Here is a 13,746-nt window from a genome sequence, read left to right on the forward strand (position 1 = left end):
AGCAGCAGCAGCAAGGTATTTGAGTGAGACCCATTTATGAGAATCTCAGTTCTGGTTTTATTACAGGCTTACTTATTCTGTGACCTGACATCCCGTGACATCCAAGCGGACTTTCTGTTCTACTTGCAAGGAGTGAAAAAGTGTCAGATTGTCTCTGTTGCCTAATAGTCTTGGTATGAGGGCATTAGAGTTAATTAAGTATGTGGGCATTATTCAGGAAAAAATAATTCCTTGACATAATTATGGACCCCAGGAATTGAGGAGCCCAACCATTTTTATCTAATGGTAGATTGACCCATGTATTTACGTTAATGTACTTTTGAGAATAAATATGATTACTGAATTGATGGCATTCATACCAGCATATTAGAACATTTTAAAAAATCTACATGCTTTCATTCTTTATCAGTTGGATAGTGTATTGTCTACAGTCAGGGCTAGCTTATTAGATAGCTTTTATATAAAATCATATTATAAGGAAAAAATTAAAGTGAATGTCATGCACAAAGTTGTACTGGAAGAGAAAACATTATTTAACTCCCTTACACAGATGATTCTATACAAGAAATACTTTGCATGACCTTTGTCCGTATAACCTTAGGCAAGTCAGATAACCTCTCTCTGCTCCTCAACTCTATAAAAAAGAGTAGAATCTACCTCAAAGGATTGCTGTAAGGATTAAATGTGTTAATACATGTACTTTAGCCTAGAGCATGACACATGATAGTCTTTCAATAAACTACGTAATATGATTATATTCATTTCCTTATTATTGCCATACTTTAATTGAAATACCAATTGTAAAATGCTTTGGAGCTATGAACAATTTTAACATCATTTAACAATTTTAACACTCATTAACATAAGTTCTATTAACTTGCAAGTTCCATTCAACTCCTCTCTATCTTATCTTTTTGAGAAAATGGCAGGGTAGAAATACAGTCATTCTCCATCTCAAATCTTATAGCACTTTCAGAAAAAATCTGTCTGATCTCCAACAAATCTACACCTAAATCATGCAGGCATATGTGTCCCTAAGTGCACACACACACAAAACAGAATGTCATGTTTAATGAGATCCTTTAATTTCACTAAACTTCCTCAGATAAAGTTCATTCTTTAAACCGAATTGTATTTTATTGCAAATAATGCTATAAACAATATGGAATGCTGCTTAAAAGCATGAACCTTGGAGTAGACTGCGTGGCTTCAAATTTCAGCTCTGTGATCATGTACAATTATTTACCTTTTCTAATCCTCAGTTTCCTCATCTTTAACACCTGCTCTGTAGAGGTGCTGCTGCTAAGTCACTTCAGTCATGTCCAACTCTGTGCGACCCCATAGACGACAGCCCACCAGGCTCCCCCGTCCCTGGGATTCTCCAGGCAAGAACACTGGAGTGGGTTGCCATTTCCTTCTCCAATGCATGAAAGTGAAAAGTGAAAGGGAAGTCGCTCAGTCGTGTCTGACTCTTGGCGACCCATGGACTGAAGCCTACCAGGCTCCTCCATCCATGGGATTTTCCAGGCAAGAGGACTGGAGTGGGGTGCCATTGCCTTCTCCATCTGTAGAGGTGAAGCTGAAGTTAAATGAGTTAATGCATGTGAAGCTGTCAGCCAGTGTTTAGCACCTAGGAAATGCTCACTATGTTTAGCTATTGTTACTTTTCATTATAGACATGTATTTTCATATCTACAAATTCTATTTGGTCTTTTTCTATACCTCTATTTCTGTTCTCATCATGCTTATGTTTTCCTCCAAATTCTTCAGCATATAGAGAATGTAGTAGTTGCTTAAAGCCCTTGTCTGCTAGTTCCATCCTCTTTATCATTTCCAAGTCTGTTTGTAGCCATTGATTTTTTTCCCTAGTCATGGTTCATATTTTCCTGCTTTATTGCACACCTGGTAAGTTTTTATTACATGCTGGGCATTGTAAATTTTGCTTTTGATTGCTGGCTGTTGTATTTCTTAATTAGTGTTAGGTTTCAAGCTGGCATGCAGCTAGGTTACTTGGAACAGGTTGGGTCTTTTCAAAGCTAGCTTTTAAACTTTGTTAGGGTGGTTCATTGAGACTTTGGTCTACAGCTAATTTAGTCTCCTACTGAGTCAATACCTTTGTAAGGATTCTATCTCCTGTGTTATGAGTTCCTTCTACTTGGCTGGTGGGAACACAACTAATCCCATTCCTATTGGATTCCTTATTCCTTTTCAGTGGTTCTTTCCTTGGTGCCAGGCAGCTTACCCTACACATGCACAAATCAATTCTCAACCAAAGACTCAAGGGGAGCCCTCTGCAGATCTCCAGAGCGCCCTCCCTTCCTCCCCTCTCCTCTCGCTGTCCTGTCCTGTCCCCTCGCCTTCTCTCCTCTCTTCCTCTCTCCTTTTCTCCTGTGTAGCTCTCTTTCTCCAATACCCTGTCCCACAGACTCTTAAATGTTTTCACCTCTCTGAACGTCCATTGCATCTCTTTCAACGCAGCCATATCACCAGATGCTGGGTTTCCGTGCTGCAGCTGACTTTAGCCATTAAGTTGCAGCCGTCACAGGACTCACCTTATTTGTTTCTCTTCTCTCAGGAATAACTGTCCTCTGCTGCCTGTCGTCCAGTATCTGAAAATTGTTTCACATATTTTGTCCAGTTTTCAACTTGCTTGAGGTGTGAGGTTAAGTCCAGTCTAACTTACTCCATCTTGGCCAGAAGTCCTTGACTACTGTTATCTCTGCCAATGCTGGTTTTAGGAATAAAAAAGTCCTCAGGTACAAGTCAGATTACAACGAGTAGCACATGTAGAACTTTATGTATGTGGTTACAGGATGTTATTAAACACCCAGCACAAATATAGGTCTGCAACATCTTGTTTCTCTTTTTCACTCCTTATTAACATTTTGCTTTTGGATGATTGGCGAAGGCCCCGTCTTTATGTAAAAGCCACAAAATAGGAAGCTTTTGTATAAGTGAAAATCCAGTTTAAGGCATGATTAAGCCTTTGTATTTTTTTTTTTTTTTGGTTGCACTGGATCTTCATTGCTGTGCGAGGACCTCCTCTAGTTCTGGCGAGCAGGTTCTGCTCTTGGTGGTGATGCACAGGCTTCTCATTGCCGTGGCCTCTCTTGTTGCTGGCACCAGCTCCAGGTGCCCAGGCTTTGGCCGTGGCAGCACATGGGCTCAGTAGTTGGTTGCAATGGCTTTCGTTGCTCCATAGCATGTGGAATCTTCCCAGACCAGGGACTGAACCTGTGTCCCCTGCATTGACAGGCGGATTCTTATCCACTGTACCATCAGGGAAGTCCTGATTAAGGCTTCTGTGAGTGACTCTATAAATTAAATTTTTCCCTGAAAGAATAAATTTGTCTTTTTTAAAATTTTGATTTTACTCTGAATACTGATACCACACAATGATTAGACTGCTCTTACATAAATAGATTACAATGATAACTAAACATACATAGAAAACTAAAGTATAGGAATCCTCCCCATGCAAGGTTTAATTTTTATTACACAACCACGTGCTAATATTAAGTAGTATCACATTGTCTAACGTTAGATGAATGAATTTGTGGTGTGTGTGTGAACACATGCACTGGAGACAGAGAAAAAGCATTCATACATGATGGGGAGTGAATTAAGCTAAATTTATTGTTTAAATAAATATTTTATACTTGTTGTATGTATTTAATCTGCAGACTGAGGATTATAAATCCATAATGGAAAATGAGGAATTTAGACTTAACAAAACTTACCCTAGGAATTTAACCACTGCATTTTGAGGCTTAAAACACATGCTACAATGAGTGAGATGGCTCTACAAAATGTTCATTATATAGAAGTTGTTCAAATGAGAAACACCTCCCAGATCCACAAACTGCAGTATATGTGTCTTATAAAAATTACCCTTAAATCTTACATTTCCCCTTTGAGACATTTATTGTTCCTGGGGAAAGCAGTATTTTTTTTCCCTTATTCGTAAATCTGTCTTCGATTAAACTAGAGAACTCTATAAATCAATAATAACCTTTTAGATATCAACCCCTTCATAATTATGCCCTCCAAATCCAGGTAATTGTTTACATACTTTATACAGAAAAAAATGGAGAAAAACATATGTTCCATTTGATTTGGGGGGGTGGGTATAAAGCTTTAGATGTTTTTCAGCATTTATGAAGTTTGACTTTATCCTCTTTTGTATTACATTTGAAAAATTAATTTATTTCACACAGAGAAACAAATAGATCAGGTAATGTTATACAGCTCTGGAGGAAAAAAAATTGTCTGTTAGAAACTGATGCATATTTTTATCATAATATGGCTTTCATTAAATATAATACTATACAACCAGTGAGTTTAAAGGAATGTTTTGTTTTAGTCAAATCAATCTCTGGGTATCTTTCTGATACTTCTAGTACATTTCCCAAAAGGAAGTGGGTAAACACGCAAACGGGAGTGATCTCAGATTAAGAAACAACACAGGCGTCTTGAAGGCTCTCTGTTTGTAGAATGAACTGACAGCAAGCAGAGAGACCTGAGGCTGTTTTTCTAGATGCTTACTCTGGGTGCCAGCCATCTGTGTTCATTTAGGGCTGTGTGTGTGTGCGTGTGTGTAGGTAGAAAGGGGGTGAGGGCCAGATCTCAAGTTGCAAGTCTGAGTGTGGGCTCTGATACAGAACGCAACCTTCTGCCTGGTGCTTCTCAAACAAGACCCCTCATCTGCTGGTCCCTCCAGAGAAGTAATTTCACCAATACCAGCTGCAAAGGGGAATGTTTTGTGTTTTCTTTATTCAAAGTGAAAGATGTTAAACAGAAATTTTCAGAAGCACTTTTGTTTGGAAAAGGGGAAAGGAAGATCGCGGAAACTGGAAAACATCCATGAAATTAGCCCCAAATCATTGCCAATACTGATCATTTCCTGACAAGCTGTCTATCAGCAAACCCACAACAGCAGCTTATTCCGGGCTTTCTGGTGCCAATAGTGGTGTGGCATTGCTAATTACATGTTGGTGCAGTTGTGAATATTTTTAAGTTTAACTTTCGTTACTGCAACAGCAAGTACAATAGCACATTACTGTCAGGATTTCTGTAAATACTTTAATACAACTCTCTTCCAAATTGCTTTAGCAGGAATTAGAGGAATATCATTTTAAAGTAAAAGTCCTGCATGTCTATTTAACCACCTAAAGTTGGTGAAAATGAAAAGAATAGAAAGTAGGGATGCACTTGGCCATGTTAACTCCAAATTCAGTATTTATTTGTGAGAAAATACTATTTATTTATAGATAAATAAATTTATTTAGTTTTAGAATTTATTTAAAATTTAAAAAAATTTAATTTATTCTATAAATTATTTATTTATAGATAGGGGAGGGAAATAAGAGAGGGAAATGAGCTAATTTGACTGTATGATTTTGTTTATTCATTATTCATGATGAAAAAATCCTGGCTGCCTTTAATATTTGTACTATCTATAAAATGTCTCAGCATTCCTGTGGCCTGAAATATTACGGCAATTTTCTTCCAATGTTGTGTTCTCTCTCTCGCCATCTCTCTACCTCTCTCTGTCTCTCTCTCTCTCATTTTCTCTGGTTTACTGCCCTTGACATATTCTGTTCTGAAGCCTTCGTTGGTTACTGTTAGCAGTGGTTCTAACACTCATGTCCTGACGCAATAGGAGGGCATATTAGATGCTGGGTCAACCTTCTGGGTGTCATACCTGCTTACAGAAGTATGATCTGCATTCCCAACATAGTGTCAAATTATCCATTTTTGGAACTGTTATAAGGTGAAAAGTGTCCCTCTTAAGCCATCCTAAAGGGAAAGTTTTCTGTTTATTAACTAAATTTAAAAGCCCATTTTGAAAATAACTCCTAAACTTAGGAATAGTAAGAACATTTCACATGTCCTAGACCAGTGTGTATCTAGGGTTTGGACATCATCTGGACCCTTAGGAGAAGAGGGACCACTTAGTGAGTATTTCACATATTTTGAGAATTATTTAAAATGAGAAACAGATTCACCTGGATAGCATTTGCCCTGAAATTCACTGGCCTGAGTTTGCATACCACAGTGTAAAAAATACATAAGGAACTATTTAAACACCTCCGTTCTTGCTATTCTGATATTTAACAACTTCTATAAGAGATTTCTTCCTGGGTGCAAAGCATTTTCTTCCTAAGGGTTCTGATAAAAGTCTATCTCCACATTTTGAAATTTGTGTGTTCCTGTTACTTTCTCTTTATTTCATAAACCAGCAAGTATTTATCAGCCCTAAATCATGGGATTGTCACAGAATTACAGGACAAAGATCCTGTATTCAAGAATGTTAGCATGTGGTTGGGGGAAGCAAAAACTAATAAACACTGGAAATAAATGGAGACCATATATGCTTTGAAGTGCAGTAGGAAATGGCTTTGTAAGGGATTAAATCAATGAAAAGCAATGGCATAGATTGGAGAAAAAGTGTGCTTTGTAAGGCTAACATGGTTTTTAATCATTGACAAATTAATTTATTCATAATTTTTCTTGCCCTTGTAAAAGCTGAATCATAAATGAACAAATGAATTGTAAACAAATAGATGCATGGGTATAACACAGATGATGTTCCAGATTCTAGCAGAGCCATCAATACATATTTACAAGTGTTCACAGGGTCTCGGGTAGACACTTTCCTATTTCCTGTGAGGTAGCGCCACCTTTTCTTCACTGACTCCAACCACCACTAAAATAGAAGCTCTACTTCCTGACAACACTAAAAAAAAATCTTACCTGAAAAGTGACTCAAATGGCATATTGGCCCTTTTAAATGGGCATATTGGCCCATTCACATAACATAGAAAGCAAATGTATGATCATTGATCATGTGTGATTATTACCAGCTGAGATAAAATATAAAACAAATAGAAGATTTTATTTTCAAAAAGTAGCCCTTGGTGGCTCATTGGTAAAGAATTCATCTGCCAATGTAGGAGACTCAGGTTCTATCCTTGGATCAGGAAAATCCCCTGGAAGAGGAAATGGCAACTCACTCCAGTATTCTTCTTTTTTTTTTTTTTGTTTGTTTGTTTTTTAATTTTATTTTATTTTTAAACTTTACATAATTGTATTAGTTTTGCCAAATATCAAAATGAATCCACCACAGGTATACATGTGTTCCCCATCCTGAACCCTCCTCCCTCCTCCCTCCCCATACCATCCCTCTGGGTCATCCCAGTTCACCAGCCCCAAGCATCCAGTATCATGCATTGAACCTGGACTGGCAACTCGTTTCATACATGATATTTTACATGTTTCAATGCCATTCTCCCAAATCTTCCCACCCTCTCTCTCTCCCACAGAGTCCATAAGACTGTTCTATACATCAGTGTCTCTTTTGCTGTCTTGTACACAGGGTTATTGTTTCCATCTTTCTAAATTCCATATATATGCGTTAGTATACCGTATTGGTGTTTTTCTTTCTGGCTTACTTCACTCTGTATAATAGGCTCCAGTTTCATCCACCTCATTAGAACTGATTCAAATGTATTCTTTTTAATGGCTGAGTAATACTCCATTGTGTATATGTACCACTGCTTTCTTATCCATTCATCTGCTGATGGACATCTAGGTTGCTTCCATGTCCTGGCTATTATAAACAGTGCTGTGATGAACATTGGGGGTACACGTGTCTCTTTCCCTTCTGGTTTTCCTCAGTGTGTATAGCCAGTAGTGGGATTGCTGGATCATAAGGCAGTTCTATTTCCAGTTTTTTAAGGAATCTCCACACTGTTCTCCATAGTGGCTGTACTAGTTTGCATTCCCACCAACAGTGTAAGAGGGTTCCCTTTTCTCCACACCCTCTCCAGCATTTATTATTTGTAGACTTTTGGATCGCAGCCCTTCTGACTGGTGTGAGATGGTACCTCATAGTGGTTTTGATTTGCATATCTCTGATAATGTCACTCCAGTATTCTTGCCTGGAGAATCCCATGGGCAGAGGAGCCTGGTGGGCTACAGTCCATGGGGTCTCAAAGAGTTGGACACAACTGAGCGATTATACAAGAAAAAGAGGACTTACTGTGAGCACTGATGAGAGTCCTTGGAGCAGGGAAGAAGCACAAAATAGTGTTACATAGATAAGAGGACAGAGAAGGCAATGGCACCCCACTCCAGTATTCTTGCTTGGAAAATCCCATGGACGGAGGAGCCTGGTAGGCTGCAGTCCATGGGGTCGCAAAGAGTCGTACACGACTGCGTGACTTCACTTCCACTTTTCACTTTCATGCATTGGAGAAGGAAATGGCAACCCACTCCAGTGTTCTTGCCTGGAGAATCCCAGGGACGGGAGAGCCTGGTGGGCTGCCGTCTATGGGGTCGCACAGAGTCGGACACGACTGAAGCGACTTAGCAGCAGCAGCAGCAGATAAGAGGAAGTCAGGTAATTTACTGCCTTTAAACCGACCAAGCAGCCTGAATTTAAGGCCTCTGTATGATCTTCAGTAGTGACATAATGGAATTGTTTCTTTTAGGAACATCACTCTGACAGTGATAATATTGGAGGTTGGTGGGGGGCATGGTCTGAAAGCACAAAGCTCTGTCAGGCAGCTGTTGAGGCAATCCACAGTGATCAGACCCTAGTGACAGTCATGGCAGAGTTAACGAGAGGAACCCAATCTGTGGACACTTTGAAGAAATGAACAATGCTAATAACAGACTAAATATATGAGGACATAAATGGCAAAGAGACCAAATGACATGTGTACAATGGAATATTATTCAGTCTGAAAAAAGGAAGGGCATTCTGATGCACAGTACAACATGAATGACGCTTGAAGACCTTATGCTACATGAAATGACCGATACAAAAGGACAAATATTGCATGATTTCACTTAGATTAGGTACCTAGAATAGTTAAACTCATAGATTAATAAAGTGAAATAGTGATAATCGAGGGCTGGGTAGAGACAGGAATGGAGAGTTTTTATTTAATGGGTACAGAGTTTCAATTTGGGAGGATGAAGATGTTGGTGATGGAGAGTGTGATGGCTGCACAATGATTTGAATGCATGTAATGCCAGTGAGAAGGAAATGGCAACCCACTCCAGTGTTCTTGCCTGGAGAATCCCAGGGACGGGGAGCCTGGTGGGCTGCCGTCTATGGGGTCGCACAGAGGCGGACACGACTGACGCAACTTAGCAGCAACGCCAGTGAACTGTACATTGAAAATTGTTAAAAGGTCAAAGTTATGTTATGTATGCATGCTCAGTCGCTTCAGTCATGTCCAACTCTTTGCGATGCTATGGACTGTAGCCCACCAAGCTCCTCAGTCCATGGGATTCTCCAAGCAAGAATACTGGAGTGGGTTGGCATGCCTCCTCCCGGGAATCTTCCCGACTCAGGGATCCAACCCGCATCTCTTATGTCTCCTAAATTTGCAGATGGGTTCTTTACCACTAGCGCACCCTAGGAAGCCCATGTTATGCATAGGTTACCAGAATTTTTAAAAATCAGTATCTTAGGGAAAGAATGGAGAAGGCAATGGCACCCCACTCCAGTACTCTTGCCCGGAAAATCCCATGGACGGAGCAGCCTGGTAGGCTGCAGTCCATGGGGTCGCAGAGTCAGACATGACTGCATGACTTCACTTTCCCTTTTCACTTTCATGCATTGGAGAAGGAAATGGCAACCCACTCCAGTGTTCTTGCCTGGAGAATCCCAGGGACAGGGGAGCCTGGTGAGCTGCCGTCTATGGGGTCACACAGAGTCAGACATGACTGAAGTGACTTAGCAGCAGTCGCAGCAGGGAAAGAATATATAAACGCTCAGAAGTCTGTATGGAAGAAGTATTATGTTAATGAAAGAAGTGTTCAAAGATATAAGTAGACTATATGCCTGGGTTCAAATTTAGACTCTGCCACTGAACTAGCTGTAAAATGGGAACATTAATGAAGAGTAAAAGAAATAATGTATAGAAAGCTCTTCAGCACTTAGTAGGTGTTCCATAAGTATTATTTTCCTTTTCAGTTAAAAAACCACTGTACAATTTGAAAATTTTTCCCCTCAGCAGAATTAGACTTTGGGTGTATTACTATACATCTTTCTTATCAAACAAAGAATAACTTCAAAGATGACATAGGGTGGCTGTCAGCAAGCAAAGAAGGGCTGCTGCTAAGTCGCTTCAGTCGTGTCCAACTCTGTGTGACCCCAGAGACGGCAGCCCATTAGGCTCTGCTGTCCTTGGGATTCTCCAGGCAAGAACACTGGAGTGGGTTGCCATTTCCTTCTCCAATGCATGAAAGTGAAAAGTGAAAGTGAAGTCACTCAGTCGTGTCCGACTCTTTGTGACCCCATGGACTGCAGACCACCAGGCTCCTCCGTCCATGGGATTTTCTAGGCAAGAGTACTGGAGTGGGGTGCCATTGCCTTCTCCGAAAGAAGGGCTAGGCTTATGCAAAGACTAAAAATACACAAAATGCACCAGTTAACACGAGGCCAGCTCTGACTGACCACTATCCCTGCAGTATAAGTCTCCTGCCCAAATCCCGGGAACATCTGTCACATAAACACATCAAACATGGTGTTTGAGTTTTATCTTGAAAAATCTTTATAACTAATCAAAGTATTAAGATGTGAGAACTAAGGTAGAACTCTCAAGTTCTCAGAAAACTGAGAGTCTGCTCAGGAATGGGCAAATGATTCAGTCCCTCTCAGTGGAGTTCAAGAACAGAGAAAACGGTTCAAGGGAGATGTAAGATAGGGTGTTATTGGAGAGCTGTCACTTCCACTGGTTAAAAAAAGAAAGTGAAAAATTATTATGACTATTGAGTGTGTGATTAAGTATTTTTTAAAACACCATAAATGTTACAAAAACACTTGGATATTCTCAAAATTTCTGAACCATATCATGTTCCTACTTTATGTAGGAAGTAATTTTCTATCATAAAAAGCCCACCAGGCTCCTCTGTCCATGGGATTTCCCAGGCAAGAATATTGGAGTGGGTTGCCATTTCCTCCTCCAGGGAATCTTCCTGACCCAGGGATCGAGCCTGTGTCTCTTTCATCTCCTGCATTGGCAGGCAGGTTCTTTACCACTCACGCCAACTGGGAAGCCCCAAAGGGTGTTAAAACCAGTTACACACTAATGAAAAAATAGTTCCAAAAATAAGTGAATGACCTCCTCATTCTCTTTTTTTATTTTGATTTTTTTTAAGTGGAGGATAATTGCTTTACAATAGTGTTGGTTTCTGCCATATATTGACATGAATCAGTCACAGGTCCATATGTCCCCTTCCTCCTGAAACACTCCTCCCATCTCCCTCCTCATTCTGCCCCTCTTCTCCTGCAATGCAGGAGACCCCGGTTTGACTCCTGGGTCGGGAAGATCCCCTGGAGAAGAGCATGGCAACGCACTCCAGTATTCTTGCCAGGAGAATCCCCATGGACAGAGGAGCCTGGCGGGCTACCATGTGGGGTTGTAAAGAGTCGGATGTGACTGAGTGACTAAGCACAGCACAGCACAAGCATCCATACCTGATACCAGCGTAACAGAGCCAATGTAAACGCAGAGCCACAGGACAACTCTGTGATCCTCGGATGCCAATTCATCCAATGCAAACCTTACCCACCCCCTGACTTCCAGTTACTCTTAGAATACACTCCTCTTTTCCCAACATGTGACCACATTTTGCTTGGCCTTATGGCCTGGATGTTCATCAGTCCCCAGGCCAACCCAGTGAATACAGCCCCCAATGCTGAATTCAGGCAACAAGTGACTTGTCTCCTGCTTTGCATCACAGGCATTCTGAGGAGACACCCCTGTGGTCTTAATTCATGAAAAACAATAATTTCCACTGTACAAAATTCAAAACCTGAGGGATTCAGTTTGATAATTTAGCATTTTTGCTTCATGTGAGAATATTATTTCTAGTTCATAATGGGAAGTTCAAAAACATTGTTTCTTACAATTAAAAGCTTTCAGAAGTGTGTAATCTGGGCTCTTTATAGGTATGTTCCCTATAAAATGTAGGGAGGAATAGCATGCGTTTTTCTACAAAGGAATACCTTCAATATCTTCCATTGCTTAAGGAAAAAGGTCTTTAATTTAGAGCTGAATTAGTCATACAGATAAACACTTTAAAGTCCTTGGAACCTGCAGTTCATTTTAACAAGCTTTTAAGATAAATTAAGAGTGTGTTGTATCTGTTGTGTTGTGATGACTGTGAATTAGAAGAGAACACACAGACTCATCCATTGAGGAATTTTTCTTTTCTGGCATCATATTCTATGCTAGAATCTTTATGGGAGTTCCATAATATATGGATCTTGCCTTCAGGGATATTCTAATTAGGTGAGGGGCCAGTATTGAGTTGAAATGTCCCCCAGCCCAAAATTCATGTCCACTTGGAACTTCAGAAAGTGCCCTTACTTGAAACAAACTCTTTGCAGATATAATTAAGATGCAATTTAAGATGAGGTCACATTGGATTAGGGTGGGCCTTAAAGGCAATCGCTGGTTTCTGTATAGGAAGAGGAGAGGACTCAGAGACACATATACACACAGACACAGGACAGAAGGACACGTGAGAGTGAAAGCAGAGACTGGAGTGCTGCATCGACAAGTCGAGGAGTGTCTAGGACTGCTGGCCATGGCCAAAAGCTAGGAGAAGCTCCGTCCCTAGATCCTTTGAGGGATCATGGCCCTACCAATCCCTCACTTGGGATGTCTGGCCTCCAGAACTGTGAAAGAAGTCATTTCTGTTATTTTAAACCACATTGTTTGTGATCATTTGTTACAGTAGCCCTCGGAATCTAATACAAGCCCTCATCTTCAAAGAGTCTAGCTTAATCGGTCTGGGGTGAACTTAGGCACCAGTACTTTTATAAAAGTTGTTCGAGTGATTCCATGTTTGAGAGCCATCATTCTAGTTTGTTGACTTTCAAAGTCTCCAGAGAAGCAGCAGCATCCGCAACTGGGAACTTAACAGAAATGCACATTCTCTGGCCCCATACAGCCCTACCAACTGTATGGGGGTGAGGTCCAGCAATTTGTAGATTATCAAGCTTTCTAGGTGATTGTGATGCCACTACCATTTGAGAACTGCTGCTCTCATTGGTAAGGGAAGATACATGGCAATGGGAGACACTCCAAATGGGAATGGAGAAATCATTAGAAAAGTATAGGAAGTATAGGAGGAATAGGAAAGTACAGGAAGTACTTAGAAAGTATAGGAAGAATATTTGTATGTTGTCATGGGCAATACCAGGCATTGCTTCAGATAAAAATGTGTCCAAACAATCATCCTCCAATTGAACTTTTGAAGACAAATTATTTTCAAGTTTGGGATGCTGTCCTTACAGTGTTGTTGATATTAGGGACTATAGCCACCCAAAGTCTACATTAAGATTACATGTGGAATTGGCTGTACCCCAATACAAAATGTTTTGGGTGTTAAAAAATTAAATTAAATTAAAACAAGGTAAAACAAAAAGTAAGACAAGCAAACAAATAAAAAAGACTGCGTGTGGACTAAAAAATGGCAGAGTAGGGGACCCGAGCTTCCGTCACTAACAACGTTCAACAATTAGACAGCTATCCACAAACAAAGGGCTTCCCAGGTAGCGCTAGCAGTAAAGAACCACTGCCAATGCAGGAGACATAAGAGACATGGGTTCAATCCCTGGATCAGAAAGATTATCTGGAGGAGGGCATGGCAAGCCACTCTAGTATTCTCGCCTGGAGAATCACATGGAAATTGGAGCCTGGTGGGCTGCAGTCCATA

This window comes from Bos indicus x Bos taurus, chromosome 4, assembly GCF_003369695.1.
Source record: "Bos indicus x Bos taurus breed Angus x Brahman F1 hybrid chromosome 4, Bos_hybrid_MaternalHap_v2.0, whole genome shotgun sequence".
NCBI classification, from domain to species: Eukaryota; Metazoa; Chordata; class Mammalia; order Artiodactyla; family Bovidae; genus Bos; species Bos indicus x Bos taurus.